At 39.7% G+C, this 23,256-nt stretch overlaps 1 protein-coding gene across 5 annotated transcripts in view; it reads left to right on the top strand.

Moving 5' to 3' along the window:
* Positions 1 to 23,256, top strand: part of rapgef4a (Rap guanine nucleotide exchange factor 4a) — a 117,527-nt gene that overhangs the window by 42,900 nt on the left and 51,371 nt on the right. The window contains exons 1-2 of one of the 5 annotated variants that reach the window (XM_067443170.1): positions 1,282 to 1,438; positions 1,543 to 1,595. The exons of 3 other annotated variants lie outside the window; for them this stretch is intronic. The gene's annotated coding sequence lies outside the window, so the exon portion shown is untranslated. Of the gene's footprint in view, positions 1 to 1,281; positions 1,439 to 1,542; positions 1,596 to 23,256 lie in introns of those variants that run through there. One more of the 5 variants, XM_067443168.1, reaches the window with a different exon arrangement.

Here is a 23,256-nt window from a genome sequence, read left to right as displayed (position 1 = left end):
AAATGAGTGTACAAATGTAACAGTACACACTATATCAACACTAATGTTGATGAGCGGAGGCAAAGCTTTGCCCTTTGTTTATATCATAGCAACAACATAAAATGTATAACTATTAATAGAAAACCCACCTACAAATAATAAGACATACTTACAAGTTGTGATCCACAAACAACAGATTGTCCTGACAAAATGTTTATTTCAGGCAAAGCTTTTGTGAGTAGCTGCATTGTACTCTCTTAGGCCCTGTCCACACGAACACAGGTATTTTCAAAACCGCAGCTTCTTCATAAAATGTGCAGCACACAGATAAACGTTTGGTTTATAATGTTCAGGAACAGGGTTTAAAATCAATTTAAACCACTCTAAGCTTGTCAGCCATAGGAAGGTCAAACAAATGAGTTATAGAAATGGGTGGGGAGAAAAAACTCTGACCTATTGACAACACTGTCTTCTCTAATGAACTCTGCTCAACTTTTTTTTTAAAAAAACATTATGACTTCATAAGATCCGGAAAAAAATGCGTTGTAGTCCAATGTAGTTCCTGGAAATGGGATTCTTTTGAATAAAAGTCTCCCTTTGGAGTGAACTTTGAGTTTTGTAACCTCGCAGATCTTGTTTATGCTCAAACAGCAGTCTGTACACACTAACTAAACTTGAAAAAGTGAAAAAGCATAATAGGATCCCCTTTAAGATTTGTGTCCTATACAACAACAAAGACTTTCATAAACAGACTTACCCTGGGAAGAGTTGAGTGTGAAAACCAGCCCCAGTCTCCCCTGTAAATGTTTGGTTGTAGTAGGCTTTGTTCCACTAGATTTAGATGATTTTCATGATTTAAAGAGATTTGACTGATATTTTTCAGTCAGTGTCTCATATAATACATCAGTACAGATGGTGGAGTACGCTCACTTTATGTCTGAATTATTGAGTGAAGTCCTGTTACCTTTAACATGCTTGAACAAACAAACACATGTTTAAGCAGGTTAGGCTGTGAAGATGCTTGTAACTTTCGTTGTGTGCAGGTTCATTTTAATTCAATTATTACTGAAGACCTTCAACCTTTTTGGACAGTGATATACGATGTGAGGCTCTGAGTTGGTTTGTTTTGTATGTATGTTTGTATGTATGCATGCTTGTGTGTGCATGTGCAGTCATCGGACCATGAGGATTGGAGTACTCAAATCGCCTAGCAACCACTCTGCTCTGAGGGGGAGGGGGGGGGGGGGGGTCAGTTGGCCGTTCAGCCCTACACACACGCTCACTACATCAGCACTCGTCCTGGCTGCTGCTCGCCCCACACTCACACACACACACTCACTAAAGCATGCTTGAGCTGTCATAGAGCTCTCTGTATTAGACACTAATAGCTAAAGTGAGAAAAAGAGAGAGTAGCACTGACCGCTTCAGTCTGTCACTCATGAGTCGCTCACTGCTTTAGGTAAGTGTCTGAGCGCTCTCTTGATCTGCTTTTTTGTTTTTGGTTACTCAGTGATGTGCTTTTTTATCTTAGGATGCAATATGTGTAACTTTCTGCACTCTCAGATTTAGGACAGTGGAGGCGTGCATGTGTGGGATACTGAGGATTGATTTTGAAAGTAAGTCTTGTGTTTGCTTTCGATGAGCTGAGAAGAGAATAGGTGATGCTGATAATGTCTGTATGTGATTTATGCAATGAATGTGTTTTAAACGGGGGAAAATGTGGTGAAGCGGAATTATGAGATTTGTATGTCAAGCATGAAAGAGAGAATTTAACACAGTTCTCTCTCTCATATTCCTGTGGACACTGTAGGAAAAATATCAGTGGAAAATTAAAAGGCATTGCATAATTCAAAAGACATGTAAAACACTAGTGTAAAATCAATTTTTCTTACAGGCAAATGCTATTCAAGTTTATACCTTCACATGGGCTTTGCTGTTTATAGCAAGGTGAATTGTGAACACTTAATTGTGTAGTAAAAATTAGCAAAATGCTAAAACATATTTAAAAGAAGATTCAAAAATAAATCAAGCAGACAGTTATACTCTTCTGTATGCTGCGGATTGAAGTGTTTTAGTGGATCTAAATGTTTGATCTGAACTGTGCCGATAGTGGCAGACAGTTCATTGTTGTCAAAGGTTTACCGCCAGTTCACCGCTATTGCTGAAGATTGGTCATTTTTAGAAATCCTACCAATTACAAAACATATTTACGGTAGATGTTCACATGTTTAGATATGACGGCACACACAGCAATACAGTGTCTAAGTAGCAAAATAAAACCTTAATTTTGCGTATAAAAAAACTACATGAATTAGTTTTATGACGTTTTATCTGGTAAAGAGGTTCTGGTTAGCAAAACAGCAGCTTGAACACGAAATAATAATTATATTCTAATATATTTAAAAATATTATTAAAAATATATTAAAATAATAATGATGTGTGCATATTGTATGTGTTTATCGACGGGTGTTTTTGGTTCAGTCCTGTGAGCTAGTTTTTCCTGAGTTGTCATATCATTTCTTTCTTCTGTCGTCCTTTAATTATCTCATTAGCTCCCTTTGTTTAAGTTCTGAGATTTCCGTCATTTGTTGTCCGTCTTCGTCAATGTATCAGTGTGAAGTGAATTCTGTCTCCTGAGTTTGTTAATTAAAGTATATTCCTTCGAAGTATTCCTCATTGTGAAAGTTTATATTACCACGTTACATGACACCTATAGCATTTAATGTCCTCATTTTGATATTTTATTAAGTAACAGTGAGTGTGAGAGTACTCTACTGTCTGTACTGGTGTATAATATATGAGACACGGTCTCATTTATAATCATAATCTCTCTAAAATCACTGGCAAATCATCTAAAACTATTGGGGCAAAACTTATAACCATCATGTGAAAATTTCTAAGGGTAAAATGTCCTTACACACTGACCTAACGTTGTGTTAAATACGTTTTCAGACTGCCTCCGAAACGTTCGTTCGTCAAAAAAAGTATTCCGGATTGATCGTTTTTCGCATCCTTAGCAAGCATTTTGAGAGTGTTTTTGACAATTAAAATCCCCCGGCTAACGAATTCTATTTTCTGACTAAGTCTGTTTTCTAAAAATTTCTGAGTATGCAAAGACCTAGTGCGTTATGACCACTATATTTTTTACTGTGTTGTTTTACGGTATATTAACTAGCCTGACTCCGCCCTCCTACGTACTTCCGTTCAATTTTCATTTTCCTTCAGTACGTCATCTAGGATTGTGGTATAGGCCCTGTCCCAAATGGCACACTTCATATGCACTTTCGGTCTTGTGGACTTACAATGGCCAATGTGTGCGCGTGTCCGTTAAGTCGGTGGGGTGTCCCATTCGTCATTTAAGCTTAAAGAAGAGTGCTCGTGAGCGCTCCCTTTGCGGCTGCTATGCTCCCTCGATGCGCACTTCAGCTGATCCTGGAAGTTTACGAGCTACGCAGAGGACTTCTACCCGACAGTCAAAGCGGCATTACGTCGAGAAAGTGCAGACTTAGAGGAAGACTGTGAGGGTTTAGGGTGCCATTTGGGACAGGGCCATATTCTCTGGTTTTCTCAGATCAAATTTTAACCGGTCCAGTAAGTGAACAGAGGGAGTGTCTGAGAAAGATGACGTTGATGTATTTGATGCGCTACAGTCTATGTTTTGAGATGACATACGTTATGACCAAACGTTAGTGATTGGTAATGGCAGCAACAGTTTTAAACCTCAGCAGAGTACCCGCGCCTTCAAGGAAGTTAACGCATGTCAATGGAGAGTGACCAGACTCTGTCCAAATGAAATGTCTGAGAGTCTGGTAGGACCAGGCTAGGTGTTAACCACATTTTCTACTACAGTAATGAGAAAGGAAATACTGCAGTAGATTGAGAATGCCCTACTGTCATGACGAGTGAATATTGTAGAAAAATTCCACACTAGAGTTAATACAGATTTGCAAGGCCCCACAAAATGATGCTGTGCGGAGACAACCAATAAAACACAGAGGGCACCTTGATGCATTTTAAAAATCAAACCCTAAATAACAAACAGAGAAACAAGGAATAACATTTAAAAAGTCTAAGGATATTTTCAATACATTTAAGAGCACTACAGTCTCTGAACAAACGAAACTCATCAGTTTAACACAGAAGGAGTAAAGACTTGTCTTTTGCCCATTCTTCTTTGAATTTTTGGACCCATCTCAAACAGGGTCGGGCTACACCGCGTTTCGAACATTGTATAAGCGACACTGGTATTGTGGTATTATAAAAATTAATATCATAACAAAAATAAACACCGGTATTCAGTATGAACCGGTATACCACCCAGCACTAAAAAGACCTTAAGATGCACTATGTAGTATTTTTGCAGTAAAATATCCAAAAACCACTTGGCCAGTGTTATATATTTTGTTCAGTTGAGTTCTTACAATATCCCAAATGTGTCCAAATATTTGTAAATTGTGAGAAAATTGCTATTTTAACCAAGAAGCCGGACGTCTGAGGGCGTCGACTGTCAATTTTTATCATTTCTGCGTTACTCTCGGTTTTCGGTTTTATTCTGCAGAAGCGATTTACTCTTAGCAGTGTGACCAAGTGTCACAGCCGCCACCGAGCGAACGCACGGAGAAACGTCATAACATCATTTTAAACACAATTCATATATCTAATATGATAAACCGAGCTGCGTTACCTCATACTCATGACCGGAAAAGCGGAAATGGTGCCTGCGACTGTGTCCCGTCATAATAAAAGTCCCTCTGCTCGTGAGCTGTGTGTTTGCGTAACAATCGCTCCAGCGGCCGTGCTCAGCTCCACAACACTCGGTCCTGCTCTGCTTCACACTACAGTAACGTTAATAACCGCATCCATGAACATGATTTCTGTCCGAGTCCTATGTTCCACCGGCTGTGAGGTGAAGACCACATTTCCCAAGATGCGGAGCTCAAACCTGGCGTCATCAAACTACGCCTTTGTTTTGAATAGAAGCGACCTCTAGCGGACAGAAAAGTTGCATAGTGCACCTTTAAGTCCAATTTTTTGACAGCATTCTGAATTTTCTTGTTAATTAGTTTGGCACACTGTGGATTTAGCCCATTCCCAGCACAATTGCTCCAGATCATTCTGGTTTGGATGACACTTGTCAGTAGTTTTGTAATAATGCTGCATATTCTCTGTATTGACATTTGCCTATCGGTCTCTGATCCGGTCCAGTGTTAATTAGCCTTCGTATTTGAATCACTGTCCTGCTGGAAGGATTTTGTCCAAGTTTCAGTTCAAGTTTCTTTTGAATGTTTCCATATATCCAGCATCAGCCACACCTCCTCCATTTTTCACTCTAGGTATGTCGATGTGGGCAGTGTTAGATTTCGGTCCACACATGATACTCTGTGTGTTTGAAGTTTGCTCATCCACACACACAGCTTTATCTTGCTCTCATCTCACACCACGGGCCCCATTATACACCCGGCAGAGTGCGACACCAGGCCCAATGCAAGTGTTTTTTGCTAGTTTCAGCCCGACATAGTTATCATTATAATATCTAGCTCCACGTTGTTTAAATAGCAAATGCACTCGTGCTCATCCGATCGCCCATGGTCTGGTCTGTAAACCAGGCGTGTTCAGGCGCATTGTTGGGGTGTTGCTATTTTGAGGAACTGAAAACGACTGCACCATTGATCAACACAAACCTCTAAAGTCAAAGGGCAGTATTTTTACTGTGATTTTTAAAGGCTGTTAGTAATATGCGTGTAAAGGCGGATGCACAATGCACATACACTCTGCTTATTACACACACAGGGATGCACAGCAGCACACAAACATTTTTAAATGTAAAAAAATAAAAGGATTCCTCGCTGGAGAAGCGTTCAGTCTTTCCGCTCACAAATTCTGCCATGTAAATAGCGAAATCCGCCATGGTGCGAGCACAACTGGCTTTTAAAGGGAATGGGAGATGAGACTCTTTACGTCCATGACTCATTAAGAGACGAGGTACAACCCTTTTAGACCATGAACCGGTTTTACCGTTGTTAAACTAGCAAAAGTGGATTCAGACACACCCTTCAGACCATTTGCTCAGATCATTCAAATAGGCCCCTACATATCATTTATGAGTAATGGCATCTTTCTTATGGTTGATCGCTCTTTCATATACATCTTCTGTACTTCGCTGGCGTGCCTGGATGATTTGGCTTTCATCTCCTAAAAATTGTACCTTCTTCCTAATTGACTTTACTGCAGATTTATAACCTGAATAATGACCCTTCATCAGTAACTTGGTTTATCCAGAAAATACAATAGATATTTTAAATATTTATCGGTTGATATGGTAATATTTTTACAATAAAAATAATTGATTTTAGGTTTTTTTGTTTAGTGAAACAAATCAAAGAGAGGTGGGCTACTGAATACTATATGATGTTGTTTCCCAGCCATTAGTTTAAAGCAGAAAGTCTGCTAATGGTCAGTGATGCCCCGCTGAAGCTGGAAACAGTCCTTCATCTTTACAGTACAAAAAAATAATAACTCAAAATTCCTAATTATCCCAGTTGTCATGGGGATGCGACACTCTTATTAGTTCGGTATATTATTGTCAGGGTGGCATGTATCTAACAGATGGTCTTTGGTGTTTCTTTTCTTTTTTGCCTAACATTTGTGCAGACCACCTTCACAAAGGCTCATTTCAGTGAAGAGCTCTTTAATTTCCTGTTGATATATTGGGTTTCTGCATTAATACAGATGTAATCGACGTGAGTTACTGTAAAGCCATGCTGTAGCACTAATGAGGAGATTGTTGAATATGAGATATCGTCACCCTCACAAAACGACCCTGATCATTCATCTGTGAGTGGAGAACAGGGTCTATGAGACGAGCAAAACCCTTAAACTCAATCAATATAGAAGACCTATAGCACAGAATACCACTCCCCAAAAGAAAGACAAGATATCTGTATTTATCTATGTGGTTTTTCATAAACTTCAGGAGATAAAACTTGTTTAAAGATTTTTGTAACTTACAGACATTCATTTCTGTCAGCTTTGAGGTAGTGTAAGATTTTTAAAAAGTTTTTGAAAGAAGCATCTTCTGTTCACCAGAGTTTATTCAGGCTGCATTCATTAGATCTGTAAAAACGGTAATATTATGCCATTTAAAATTATTACTCCAGTCTTCAGTGTCACATGATCCTTCATAAATCATTTTAATATGATTTGATGCTCAAGAAACATTTCTGATTATTATCAATGTTGAAAACAGTTATGCTGCTTCATATTCCAAAGAACAGCATTTATTTGAAATATAAATATTGTATAACATTATACATGTCTTTATTAATGCATTTTTTTTAAAGTTTGTCACTTTTGATCAATTTTTTTTGCAACCATGAATAAAAGTATATATATTTTTTATATTTTACTGATCCCCAAACCTTTGAATGGTAGTGTGTATGTTATTGTAGAATTTGTTTTTTAAATACACTTTTAAAATTGATGTCAATTTTATAATTTTCAGCATTTCCATAAAACACAAACTAACAAACAAACAAAAAACAATCCAAATATACTTAATTATATTTTGAATATTTGACGGCAGCTGCGACTTAGGTGTTTTTTTTAGCTAGTTTCATCCTGATGCAGTGTTATCATTTTCATATTTAGCTCCACGTTGTTTAAATAGCAAATGCACTCGTGCCCATCTGATCGCCCATGGGTGTGCTGGTCTGTACACCAGGTGTGTTCAGGTGCATTGTTGGGGTGTTGCTATTTTGAGGAACTGAAAACGACTGCGCCATTGACCAACACAAACCTGCTCTAAAGTCAGTATTTTGTTAGTAATATGTGCCTTAAAGGCGGTGCACAATTCAAGTACACTCTGCTTACTAAACACACACAGCAGCACACAAACTTCTTTCTACTCACAAATTCCCACATGTAAATAGCGAATTCGCCATGGTGCGAGCACAACTGGCTTTTAAAGGGAATGGGAGATTGTTTATTGCACGTTACGCCCAAAACACACCCATGACTTACAGACCTGAGTTAAGAGACTAGGTACAACCCTTTTGGACCATGTGCTGTGCTTGCGGGCCGTTTTTTTCCGCCGTTAAACTAGCAAAATGCGCTCAGATCGTTAAAATAGAGTATTATTTATTATTTATTTTTTTATTTTTAAAGCTACACTCAAAAAAGGCTGGGTCATTTTAACCTAAATTTGGGTTGATATGTACAAACCCAACCATTGTGTTAAAAATGTAAATGTAATTTAAAAATGTTACCAAACGGCTGGGTTTGTCCATATTTGACCCAGGTTTTTGTAGAGTGTAGATCACTCTGGTCTACTCTTGATCTGTTTTCACTAATCTGGTGAGTTTAATATCTTTGTTGTTTTCTGTCTGTTTAGAGATTTGATACTCATTGGATTGTGTAAATGTAGATGTGGGTTATGTAAGCGTTTGCTTGAAATATTCACACACCCTGAGCATGAACGCTTCATTACTCATTACTGTACTCAGGTTGAATGCCTGCAACATAAAGAAACAAATCCTGCCACATTCGGTATCACTCTACACAGCACACATGTGCGCATTTGTGTGTGTGTGTGTGTGTGTGTGTGTGTGTGTATTAAGGGGCTGGGTCTTCCCTCTGTTGAAAACTAAATTTGAATTGAACTTATTACTGCATCAGATTTGTTTAAATGGACAGCACTGCACAGTCACAGTGATCTAATTTAAAGGAATTTTATTTTTTTGTATTTAATGCTGCAGAGTGATTTTTTGTGTGTATCTGACTGTGTTATTGTATATCAGCATCCATAAACACCTCTGGGCTTTCACGTCTTCTCCAATCACAGCACCCCAATAAAGCCCCAGGAGATGCTGGGTAATCTGTCATGTTCTGTTGCTGTTTGTACATAATTTATGTCATTAGAGTTTAGTGTATAACATATATGCTATATAGGGCACATATTTACAGGGTTATTATAATTCAAGTGCCCCAATATGCTTTTTCGATATACCTGTCATTCAGTGTGTAATACAGCTATTTGTGAATGTAAAAGGTCTGCAAAGTCCCCATGAATTTCTTTTTTTGTTTTGTTTTTTTGCTTTTAGCATAAATATGTTAGCCTTACTATTATGTATAAGCTAGTGTGCTCCAAAAACAATGAAAAAATGAATATATAAGCCTTATAGATCAGTGATTTTGATGACATCACTCTGCACTGCAGCTTGTCTTCAGATTTTCTGTCCAATCAAATGCTCTCTAGAATCCGAAGCCCCTCCTCCTACATTATAAACAGACGCTGAAGGTGTGGCTAAAATCAGTCACTTGTTCACACATTTACTGTTTTCTACATGGTGAATGGCATATAGTGCTCCACAGTGGGGCATAAAAGTATTTAGTCAGCCACCAATTGTGCAAGTTCTCCCACTTAAAAAGATGAGAGAGGCCTGTAATTTTCATCATAGGCACACTTAAACTATGAGAGACAGAATGAGAAAAATTATTTGCAAATTATGGCGGAAAATAAGTATTTGGTCAATAACAAACGTTTATCTCAATACTTTGTTATATACTCTTTGTTGGCAATAACAGAGGTCAAACGTTTTCTGTAAGTCGCCACAAGTTTTTTACACACTGTTGCTGGTAGTTTGGCTCATTCCTCCATGCAGATCTCCTCTAGAGCAGTGATGTTTTGGGGCTGTCACTGGGCAACACAGATTTTCAACTCCCTCCAAAGATTTTCTATGGGGTTGAGATCTGGAGACTGGCTAGCCCACTCCAGGACCTTGAAATGCTTCTTACGAAGCCACTCCTCCGTTGCCCGGGCGGTGTGTTTGGGATCATTGTCATGCTGAAAGACCCAGCCACGTTTCATCTTCAATGCCCTTGCTGATGGAAGGAGGTTTTTACTCAAAATCTCACAATACATTAATTCTTTCCTTAAGATGGATCAGTCATCCTGGTCCCTTTGCAGAAAAACACCCCCAAAGCATGATGTTTCCCATGCTTCACAGTAGATATGGTGCAACTCAGCATTCTTTCTCCTCCAAACACGACAAGTTGAGTTTTTACCAAAAAGTTCTATTTTGGTTTCAACTGACCATATGACATTCTCCCAATCCTCTTCTGGATCATCCAAATGCTCTCTAACAAACTTCAGACAGGCCTGAACATGTACTGGCTTAAGCAGGGGGACACGTCTGGCACTGAAGGATTTGAGTCCCTGGTGGCGTAGTGTGTTACAACTGATGGTAGGCTTTGTTACTTTGGTCCCAGCTCTCTGCAGGTCATTCATTAGGTCCCCCCGTATGGGATTTTTGCTCACTGTTCTTGTGATCATTTAGACCACATGGGATGAGATCTTGCTTGGAGCCCCAGATCGAGGGATAGTATCAGTGGTCTTGTATGTCTTCCATTTTCTAATAATTGCTCCCTCAGTTGATTTCTTCACACCAAGCTGCTTAGCTATTGCAGATTCAGTCTTCCCAGCCTGGTGCAGGTCTACAATTTGTTTCTGGTGTCCTTTGACATTTTCCAATTTTGAGGTGTGAATGACCAAGCCAAAACAGGGGGATTTCATGACACTTTAAATTATATTTAAAATGGTGATAAATAGTTGATAATGATAATTATTGTGATAATGATATTTTCAAAGGCATAAAAAAAATGTGATATCATAAAAACCTTATTTAAAGCAAAACCCTCGTTGCTCTGGCTGAAGGGAGATATCGCTCAAATCTCTTTAGATCGCAATCATTTTGTGGAAAAATTACTAGAAATCCTCACTCTTGCTAAAGAAATATGTGATGGAAACATGATATTTTATCAATGTTTTTCTAAGTGTGCAAGCTTTTAGAATGAAAATCCTTAATGGAAGCAGGCACAACTGAATAGGTATTTTCTTTTGATGTGAAATGGTAAATACCAGTTTAATTCAGCATGATTGATGTGCACTTCTGACACAAATTGATCAATTACTGTCACTGTTACTTTTTTGTATATTAAAGCATTGGTCATATCAATGCTAGAATCTTAAGTCTTTAAGTAAAGCACAAATGTTCACTCTCATGCTCATTGTGATCTAGTTAGTTTTCAGTCAGCTGGTGTGATGGTTTATGGAGGGGTGTTAAAGGGCGGGTTTAAGGGTAGTGCTTAAGGGTAGTGCTAGTTAGGGGTAATGGCCCGACATTAGAAACACAACTGGATTTTGGCCTTGTGCTCAAGGTCCAAAACTATTAACCCTGTCCCGCACGTTGTTAGCCCTGTCTCACACTGACCTGACAGTGGAAATTTGGCCAGTGGTAAAGGACCTAGGGCCCTGGGGGAACACAACCTAAAAGACATTCGGTTGTTGTTGTTATAAAGAAACTGTTCTTGCTGGAGTTGTAACCTTTGAGGCTATGCCTGGTGCTTGTATACTTCTCCAAACCCACACACAATCTGTATCTGCAGGAAGCACCACAGACAACTGTAAACATCTCTCCCCCTTGTGTATTTATAATATATTTTTGCTGATTTAAGTGTATCATATACTTTCAGGTCTGTTATACCAGGTTTAAAGTACAGTATGCAAAATTATGGATGCATTACATACAAATCAGTGCCAAAATGTGACATTTTGTGTGGGTCTGCCCATCACTGACATAGAGTGAGTTCACACAATTATATAAGAGACCCTTTTTATGATCTGTGAAATAATAAGGTTCTACACATGAACTGTCTTTATCATCATTAAATATAACGTTTATAGAGTCTACTCAAATGAAAAAGCACTTTGTACAGTTAGACCGATTACCATACAAAAAATAAATCATTGCAAATACAATAAAAACATGACTGAGAGGCAGAGCACAGTCATTTTCAATTAGCGCTCTGCACTGGACTGTCAGACGTATTAGAGCTGTATAACGTGAGCGGTTCCTCTCCAGAGATGCAGAAATGACTAGAACAAGGATGACTAGAGTCATTTCACATTAAAGTACTTGTTGAAGAAATAATATACTTTAAACGATTAAAATTACACTGAGTGTAATTGTTTTGGACTCATAACTACACGTTATTTGCAGTGAAAGGTACACTATCTAACTGCTTTGTTCAAAATGAACATTTAAATAATGTGTCACTACATTATCAAACATTCTTCCAAAACGTTATTTTGTTTTGTAGTTTCACTATGGTAAGCCTATTATATGTGTTTATTTTTTTTACCTGATGGGACCTTTGCTGGAAATTGTGTTCATACGTCACTCGCCTGTGTCTGTAAATATAGAAAAGTTGCTATGGGAGTGGGAGTTTGGTGTGGGAGTGGCAGAGGTTAGTTGTCACAACCAGAGAAAGGTTTACAATGGAGTATGCTAGGTCTCAAACCTCCTGTGAATCACCCATTTTAAACAAATGCCAAACAAAGAGAGTCTGCTGGCAAAAAGAGAACGCGATAGAGAGATGTTGAGAACTGAAGGATACTTAGAATACTCTCTAACACTTGATAGCTGCTGTCAAGTCTTCGTTACGCTTGGGATTATGATGGCGTGGGTATTGGGTTCCCACAGCTCTTGGGATTATGATGTCGTTTGTATTGGGTTCCCACAGCGTTTGGGATTATGACGGCGTGGGTATTCGGTCCCCGCAGCGCTTGTGATTATTACGCCGTGGGTATTGGGTTCCCGCAGCGCTTGGGATTATGACGGCATGGGTATTGGGTTCCCGCAGTGTTTGGAATTATGACAGCATGGTTATTGGGTTCCCACAGCATTTGGAATTATGACGGCATGGGTATTGGGTTCCCGCAGCGCTTGGAATTATGATGGCATGGGTATTGGGTTCCCACAGCGCTTGGGATTATGACGGCATGGGTATTGGGTTCCCACAGCGCTTGGGATTATGACGGCGTGGGTATTCGGTCCCCGCAGCGCTTGTGATTATTACGGCGTGGGTATTGGGTTCCCGCAGCGCTTGGGATTATGACGGCATGGGTATTGGGTTCCCGCAGCGCTTGGGATTATGACGGCATGGGTATTGGGTTCCCGCAGCACTTGGGATTATGACGGCATGGGTATTGGGTTCCCGCAGCGCTTGGGATTATGACGGCATGGGTATTGGGTTCCCGCAGTGCTTGGGATTATGACGGCATGGGTATTGGGTTCCCGCAGTGCTTGGGATTATGACAGCATGGGTATTGGGTTCCCGCAGCATTTGGAATTATGACGGCATGGGTATTGGGTTCCCGCAGCGTTTGGAATTATGATGGCATGGGTATTGGGTTCCCGCTGCGCTTGGGATTATGATGGCGTGGGTATTGGGTTCCCACAGCGCTTGGGATTATGACGGCATGGGTATTGGGTTCCCGCTGCGCTTGGGATTATGATGGCGTGGGTATTCGGTCCCCGCAGCGCTTGTGATTATTACGCCGTGGGTATTGGGTGTCCGCAGCGCTTGGGATTATGACGGCATGGGTATTGGGTTCCCGCAGCGCTTGGGATTATGACGGCATGGGTATTGGGTTCCCGCAGCGCTTGGAATTATGATGGCATGGGTATTGGGTTCCCACAGCGCTTGGGATTATGACGGCATGGGTATTGGGTTCCCACAGCGCTTGGGATTATGACGGCGTGGGTATTCGGTCCCCGCAGCGCTTGTGATTATTACGGCGTGGGTATTGGGTTCCCGCAGCGCTTGGGATTATGACGGCATGGGTATTGGGTTCCCGCAGCGCTTGGGATTATGACGGCATGGGTATTGGGTTCCCGCAGCACTTGGGATTATGACGGCATGGGTATTGGGTTCCCGCAGCGCTTGGGATTATGACGGCATGGGTATTGGGTTCCCGCAGTGCTTGGGATTATGACGGCATGGGTATTGGGTTCCCGCAGTGCTTGGGATTATGACAGCATGGGTATTGGGTTCCCGCAGCATTTGGAATTATGACGGCATGGGTATTGGGTTCCCGCAGCGTTTGGAATTATGATGGCATGGGTATTGGGTTCCCGCTGCGCTTGGGATTATGATGGCGTGGGTATTGGGTTCCCACAGCGCTTGGGATTATGACGGCATGGGTATTGGGTTCCCGCTGCGCTTGGGATTATGATGGCGTGGGTATTCGGTCCCCGCAGCGCTTGTGATTATTACGCCGTGGGTATTGGGTGTCCGCAGCGCTTGGGATTATGACGGCATGGGTATTGGGTTCCCGCAGCGCTTGGGATTATGACGGCATGGGTATTGGGTGTCCGCAGCGCTTGGGATTATGACGGCATGGGTATTGGGTTCCCGCAGTGCTTGGGATTATGATGGCATGGGTATTGGGTTCCCGCAGTGCTTGGGATTATGATGGCATGGGTATTGGGTTCCCGCAGTGTTTGGGATTATGACAGCATGGGTATTGGGTTCCCGCAGTGTTTGGGATTATGACAGCATGGGTATTGGGTTCCCGCAGTGTTTGTGATTATGACAGCATGGGTATTGGGTTCCCGCAGTGTTTGTGATTATGACAGCATGGGTATTGGGTTCCCGCAGTGCTTGGAATTATGACAGCATGGGTATTGGGTTCCCGCAGCATTTGGAATTATGACTGCATGGGTATTGGGTTCCCGCAGCGTTTGGAATTATGACAGCATGGGTATTGGGTTCCCGCAGCGCTTGGGATTATGATGGCGTGGGTATTGGGTTCCCGCAGCGTTTGGAATTATGACGGCATGGGTATTGGGTTCCCGCAGCGCTTGGGATTATGATGGCGTGGGTATTGGGTTCCCGCAGCGCTTGGGATTATGATGGCGTGGGTATTGGGTTCCCGCAGCGCTTGGGATTATGATGGCATGGGTATTGGGTTCCCACAGCGCTTGGGATTATGACGGCATGGGTATTGGGTTCCCGCAGCGCTTGGGATTATGACGGCGTGGGTATTCGGTCCCCGCAGCGCTTGGGATTATTACGGCGTGGGTATTGGGTCCCCGCAGCGCTTGGGATTATGACGGCATGGGTATTGGGTCCCCGCAGCACTTGGGATTATGACGGCATGGGTATTGGGTCCCCGCAGCACTTGGGATTATGACGGCATGGGTATTGGGTCCCTGCAGCGCTTGGGATTATGACGGCATGGGTATTGGGTTCCCGCAGCATTTGGAATTATGACGGCATGGGTATTGAGTTCCCACAGTGCTTGGGATTATGACAGCATGGGTATTGGGTCCCTGCAGCGCTTGGGGGTCAGGGTATATTCTGGCAAACCGTTTGCCAATCACGTCTGGCAATAGGCAAAGCAAACAGTTGTACACGCCGTATACGAACACGTGATGGATAACTCGGCAAGCAAATCATTCGTTTACTTTTTCCCAGCGCGATTATTGATGAAGGAATTAAGTATAAGAGAATGAAGCAGCAAGAGGCGGGGTCAACAGTTAATAATTTCAAAGTTAAAGTTCGTAACTCAGCATTATATCATTATGCCACTTGAGCACGTGCAGCTGTAGCAAAGTATTATTGAAAGTATTAATTAAAATAAATAAATAACATTGAAGAATATTCTGTTTACTCCATTTATGACCATTTTTAAATGGCCATACTTTATTTAAATTAAATGATTTTACTCAAGTAACCTAGAGGTTTTAATGAATATGTATCTATCTATAAAAATAGGATATTTGTTATGTACAACTTTCTTATTGAATTATTGAAATATATATATATATATATATATATATATATATATATATATATATATATATATATATATATATATATATAGCTACAACAGAGTGCAACAGTTTGTTCTGGAAGTAAAAACTAATTTTCTCCATAGGGAAATAGATTTTTAATAATATATTTTAAGCCTTTAAAGACCGGTCTGCTGTGGTATTTGCTCCTGCCGAAGCAATCAGTTTACATTACAACAGTAAAATATGCAGAAAATTAGAAATTCAACGCAACAAAATAGCTCTTTAGATCTGCTCTCTCCCATGAAGCAATGCAAATAACAATAGTAATGTTTATGTGCATATTGTGTGTGTGTGTATATATATATATATATATATATATATATATATATATATATATATATATATATATATATATATATATATATATATATATATATAGATATATATATATAGATATAGATAGATAGTTTCAAATCACCCTTGTTGCTGAATTATCTACAGTAACGCAGGCTACAGATGCCACATAAGAAAATGTGCTTACCGGTACATTACCTAACTTATGTAACTGAATCCATAATACTTGTAATAGTATCTATTCAGTGTGTTATCAAAAGTTGTGATAAAGTTATGACACAGCCATGAGGTCCTGGGCTATAGAACAGAGTTTGCTGCCAATAGAGTAAATGTTCTCACTGTGCCATATGACTGAATCTACTGTAGTTGAGCTTTATAAGTGTGAGTTACAGTAATGTGGCAGCCTCTACCATGGAAATCTGTTTACAGTATCACATAGCATACATACTGTAATGTAAAATACTGTATCTGATTCCATCTGTCTTATCCATCCCTTATACTCTATTATGCATGTTCACTCACACATACAGACTCATACCCACATGCCTGGTTCACTATCTCTCTGGGTATACATAGGCATGATTGTTTCTATGTATATTCTCTCCCCTTACACTAAACCTACCATCACACAAAACTTTCTGCATTTTTACATTAAAAAAAATAAAAAAAACAATAAAAATGAATTCTGTATGATTTATAAGCTTGTTTCCTCATGGCGACCGAAGAATGTCCCCGCAAGGACAAGGATTTAGGATATTGCCGTCTTTATAGGGACATTTTGTCCCCATAATGTAGAGTTTACCAGGCCACACACACTTTGAACAGAGTGGTTATAATCTGAAATAAATAGCTTAATCGAAATAATCGAATAATCGAAAATGTACATCTTGCTTGTGAAAATAGTACCAAAGCGAATAAAAAAAAAACTGTAATGTGTCCACAAATCCCTTATTAACAAAAACCTATTCAACCTAATACAATGTCATAGATTACTATTTTCCAGAGACACAACTTTCATAAATTAACCTCAAAACTGTTTCAAATGACTACATCTTACAAATGCAGATATTCAGATGAAATTACAAAATTAAAAAGAGCACCGCCATTCATAAAAGGTGCAGTGTGTACGTTTTAGCGGCATCTAGTGGTGAGGTTGTGAATTGCAACCGCCCTCCACTAACCCCTCCTTTTTGAAACACATATGCTGCTCTCCACTATTAGACACGCACTTGCGAACTTCCCTTAGCACTTCCCCTTGGGGGAATCCCCGCCGCCATTTTGAAGTGCGTTCCACTTTGTGAAGTGGACAAGGGTAGTTTATACAGACAGACCCTTGCTCCCTCGATTTTGACCGAGTGAGCGAGTCTATTTCATATGTACAATTCAGGCAGCTTCATATACCACAATGCAACGCGATTGTGACGTCACCGCATATCAAGTTTAATTTACCCCACCACAAACAACACAATGATAAATAAATTTTTTTTTAAAACATTTAAAACAACCCAAACACACCTATACATATAGAATGCTGCAATTAACGATTTTGTAAAGAAAAAAAAAAGAAAATAAATCAAATCCATAATGGATTCCAAGTGATCAAGGGCTTAGGGCGTTCCAGTTCAGTCCATTACAAAGTTTCCGCCAGTAGTGGGCACTCATGCAACGTAAGCAATGACGTACATCTGAGTGAACGAGACGGAGGGAAGTTAGCAAGTAAAGGGCATAAAAAAACAAACTGGAACCATAGACTGTAAAAAAAAATATGGATGTAGTGTCCGTGACGTCACACATAGGATTCCGATAAGTCATTCTGAAGCGTAAAGTAGAGACGAACTGGGCGTCGCCATCATGGCAACGTGTCATCACAAGTCACGCTCGGATAAAAGAAAATGGGCAAAGAGGCGGGATGTGGGTGGAGCTTAGGTGACGCAATGACTACGGCAGATAAATGGCTATCCACCTATCACTCAAAGTAACCACGCCCTTAATTATGAAGAACTTTAAAGGGTTAGTTAACCCAAAAATTTAATGTCAATAACTCCTCACCCTAATGTCGTTCCACACCCGTAAGACCTCTGTTCATCTTCACACACAGTTTAAGATATTTTATATTTAGTCTGAGAGCATATGCAACTGTATACACACTATACTGTCTACTGTACTGTACTGTACACGCGCGAGAGATCCACTTCCGGCGCTTTCCGCGCTTGCGCAGACTAAAGCCAGAACACGCAAATGTCACCACAGGAAACACGCACGCGCGCCCTCAGATCAGTCGGACGTAGTGGTGAACAAGAGGTAAAAACGATATAAATACTGTTCGTTTTCTCACACAAAGCGCTCGTTTCGTGTCTTAGGCCATCAGTGTGTACTTCCGATGGGGGATTGTTTAATTTGGACTTCTCTGTGTGTGCTCTTTGAGGTGGTGACCATAGACCTGCATTATGTGAGGCACAGACAAGAACGGTTTGACCTAAAATTATCAAAATCGAAACTACTGGGGAAATAAATACTGCTACATTTCGGATGCCCATGAGGTACGCTGAAACATATCAAAATTTAATTTCAAAGTGAACTATCCCTTTAATTAGAATCTCTTGAAGCATCGAAAATACATTTTGGTCCATTCATGATTCGGATCGCGTGTCAAACTGCCAAACTGTTGAAATCACGTGACATTGGTGATCCGAATCATGACTCAATTCGCTGATTCATGACCGTTTGAATCTTTATTTGAGGTTTGCAAACAAATGCAGAAGAGAAGACAATGCTGAATAAAGTCATAGTTTTTGTTATTTTTGGACCCAAATGTATTTCCGATGCTTCAAGAGATTCTAATTAACCCACTGATGTCTCATATGGACTACTGTGATGATGTTTTTATTCCCTTTCTGGACATGGACAGTATAGTGTGCATACACTTGCATACGCTCTCAGACTAAATATAAAATATCTTAAACTGTGTGTGAAGATGAACGGAGGTCTTACGGGTGTGGAACGACTTTAGGGTGAGGAGTTAATGACAGACATTTCATTTTTGGATGAACTAACCCTTTCGAGTTATAAAAAAAATCACCCCTCTCACAGTTGTCATTAAGGGCAAAATTAGCTGTATAGACCAAAACCACAATTTGTACCAAGCTGTAAGCATGTTTTTTTTTCTGCTGTAAAGTTTGGAATTTTAACATGGGGCTCAATGAGATTCTGCTCCTTCTGGAGCCTGCCTCTAGTGGCAAAAGAGACCACGGGAGGCTGCCGCTTGACTGGAACACAGCAATAGAGAAGCTACGGTGGCCAACACAGGACAAAGATGTCATCCCCTGAGACAGCAGAGTGACTAGCACTCTGTAGAGCAGTTTGTTCGTTTATGGCTACTAGAAACATGGTGGCACAAAATGCCAACTTCACTGTTAGGGGATCTGTGATGTACAGAAATGGCTCATTCTAGTTAATAACTTAGTTATGTATATTATATTGTATTTCTGTCAATAAAGCCTCATAAACACTACACACTGTACCTTTAAATGATATGAGATTTTGTGCCATCTATGGTCAAAAGAAAAATGTGTTATGTGATAGATAGATAGATAGATAGATAGATAGATAGATAGATAGATAGATAGATAGATAGATAGATAGATAGATAGATAGATAGATAGATAGATAGATAGATAGATAGATAGATAGATAGATAGATAGATAGATAGATAGATAGATAGATAGATCAGGCCTAGTTTGCACTTTACAGTGCTCATAAACACAGCCTAAATAATGCATCGAAAAAATGAGACATGAACATGCACATATGCACATTTTGACATCACTACATATCTGTGATTTAAAATGATCTTATTTGGATACAGAAGTTAGACTGAAATAATGTTTATGGTTATTTCAAATAGCTATGGACTAAAATAAAATAAAAATCAACAGGATTTAAAAATATATATATTATTAGTTAAATGTATGCATGTTTGCATTGCTTTTAAAAATGTATTTATTAATAATTAGGAGTTTTTCTATGTGTTATGATAACTAAATAAAGAAAAAGTGTTAATATGGAAGTATGTAGGCTATATGAAGTGTATATGAAAAAGTTTCAAGGAAATAACAAGAAAAAAATGTAAACTGAATGTGTATTATTTGCCTCTAGCACAGTCAGGTAGTCTATTTATTTAGTTTATATATTTTTTTATTTATATTAAGACATAACATCGACGATATGCCATTGGATGCTTTCGATATTTTGATGGAATATTCTAGTCATTGTTAAAGTAGAGGGCAGTTTGTCTTTCACTCAAGTGTTAAATTTGGATTAAAACAAAATTCTATCATTTGAATAGAGCTATTACACGTTTATTTAAAACCTAATTTGCAGGAACTTTAACTTTGAAATTATTAACTGTTGACCCCGCCTCTTGCTGCTTCATTCTCTTATACTTAATTCCTTCATCAATAATCGCGCTGGGAAAAAGTAAACGAATGATTTGCTTGCCGAGTTATCCATCACGTGTTCGTATACGGCGTGTACAACTGTTTGCTTTGCCTATTGCCAGACGTGATTGGCAAACGGTTTGCCAGAATATACCCTGACCCTTGGGATTATGACGGCATGGGTATTGGGTTCCCGCAGCATTTGGAATTATGACGGCATGGGTATTGAGTTCCCACAGTGCTTGGGATTATGACGGCATGGGTATTGGGTTCCCGCAGCGCTTGGGATTATGACAGCATGGGTATTGGGTTCCCGCAGTGCTTGGGATTATGACAGCATGGGTATTGGGTTCCCGCAGTGCTTGGGATTATGACAGCATGGGTATTGGGTTCCCGCAGTGTTTGGGATTATGACAGCATGGGTATTGGGTTCCCGCAGTGCTTGGGATTATGACAGCATGGGTATTGGGTTCCCGCAGTGCTTGGGATTATGACGGCATGGGTATTGGGTTCCCGCAGTGCTTGGGATTATGACGGCATGGGTATTGGGTTCCCGCAGCGCTTGACGCAGTGCAAGTTCCCTTTAAAAGAGAGGGTCTCAGGTTACGTATGTAACCATGGTTCCCTGAGTGCTGCGTCACTTTGCCATACCTCCGGCATGCCTGTGACCGACTTGTTTGACCTATCAGAAGCTGGCATGATCTGTTTCAGGGGTGCTTTATAGTTTCCTGGTCAATAACGTCACCTGCCTATGACATCCCGTCACGCCATTGGACTGGTTTAACGAGTGCTTCATGACGCAATCACGCAGCACGATCCCTCAGCGCTTGACGCAGCGTCTCGTTTGCTCCCAAGGAACCATGCACTGCAAAAATTGCTTTTCTTACTTAGTATTTTTGTCTTGTTTCTAGTCCAAACATCTAAAATTTTCTTAAAACAAGAGGTATTTACTAGACAAGCAAAATAATCTGCCAATGGGGTAAGCAAAATAATCTTAAAACAACATTTTTTTACTTAACCCATAGGCAGATTATTTTGCTTATTTTAAGCAAAAACTCTCTTAATTTTGAGTTATTTTTTCCCTAGTAAATGTTTCTTAATGTAAAAATGTGTAGATATTTTGACTAGAATCAAGACAAAAATACTTAGTAAGATTAGCATTTTTTTGCAGTGTGATTACATACGTAACCTGAGACGTTTTCCATGCTGATGATGAGCACAATGAGCTGAATCCCAGAACATAAACAGTTGCACTCTTATCAATGAGAGGACCGATTACTTACATGTGACTTGTATTAACAGATTTTGGTCTATTTAAAAATGCTTTCTTGTGAAAGCAAACCAAATCAAGAAGAAATTGCAGCATTTCAGCCATTTGAATCCCTGTTTAGAAACAAAGCAAATGATCTACATGTCTGAAAACACACTTAGACTCTGAAGACACACTTCGCCACTTTTAACGTTGACATGAATGTTGTTGCATTAGATACAAAAAATGAACATCTGTACTTATTCATTCACCCTAATGTCAAACTCATATGACTTTCTTTTATGCGACACAAAGGGGGAAGACAAATAAAGACTCTTTTCCATTTAAGATCAATGAAGGGGATCAGAAGCTGGCAATCTTCAAAAAAAGACAGAAAAATATCATACAATTGGTTCATATAACTTCTGTTGTAGAGTGAATTCACTATTTTAAACCATTTAAACAATTATTCAATGATAATCTTCCACTCTAGTGAGTTTTTAATCACTGTTACTGGATCATTTGTGTAGTGATTCGAACTTAAGACTCATTTAGTCCAATGAATGAATGAATCACCGTGAAAGAGTTATGGGTTTGGAGAACACGATGATGAGGACATGATAACAGAATGTTCATTTTTGGGTGAACTGTCCCTTTAAGTGTCCAAACACATTCTGAAGTCCATCACTCTGACAGTTGTGTTCAATGTTGTGGGATTTATCGATAGACATGATGACATATTAGGTTAGGTTTGTGTGATTTATGCGATGCATCAGTCTGAGATAATGACTTGTCCTCTTTCAGAGAGACGTCCACTCCCCAGAGAGCTGGACACTCAAGTCTGTGCCTCAGAAAGGCCACATTAACTGTCCCAGGTGTCCTGGTTAATGACTCAGGCCGCCTCTGTGTCATTAGTCACTGAGATTCATTTATTGGCACCTCATGATACTAAAACATTCAGCTTTGAGAGTGATAAAATCTCCTTAATCTGTCACTTTGCTTCTATATGCTGATATGTATGCATTAAAGCTCAATAGCTGCTATGTTGAATTAGATTTTCTAAATACAGGCCTTTAGATGTGTATTGGGTTTGATGGATGAAAACAGATAAGAATTGCATTTTTCGACATATTGGATATGGTCTTTGGGGATGTATGAAACGTCTGCAAGTGGTGGGGTCTTAAACACATTACCTGACCTCTCTGGACTTTCTGCTCTCTCGCCAAACACTAAATGGTCACTAATCTCTCTCATGTGTCTATAATTAGCAGATGTTTTTGTCCAAAGCAGCATAAAGTATACTAACGCTGTTCTCCAGAGAAATCCAAGGTTAAGTGCCTTGCCCAATGGCACTATCTATCTGTCTATCTATGTGTCTTTTTTAGAATTTGCTTTCCGCTGTAGATAATAATTAAACTGTCTAGTAGCTTTGACTGTGTGCTTTCTGATTATCATCCTTTTTTATGCCACATATTTTGTTTGTAATATTTTAAAGAAAATAATTAACTCTGCAATATTTCTTAATAAATTGCTAATTGTTGTTAGTGCAGAAGACCAGACAAAATACAAAAATTTGATTCTCTCAAACTAATTAAATT

The sequence above is a fragment of the Pseudorasbora parva genome, chromosome 5 (assembly GCF_024679245.1).
Source record: "Pseudorasbora parva isolate DD20220531a chromosome 5, ASM2467924v1, whole genome shotgun sequence".
Taxonomy (NCBI): Eukaryota; Metazoa; Chordata; class Actinopteri; order Cypriniformes; family Gobionidae; genus Pseudorasbora; species Pseudorasbora parva.
The sequence above is the reverse complement of the archived record's forward strand: the minus strand, read 5'-3'. Positions and strand labels throughout refer to the sequence as shown.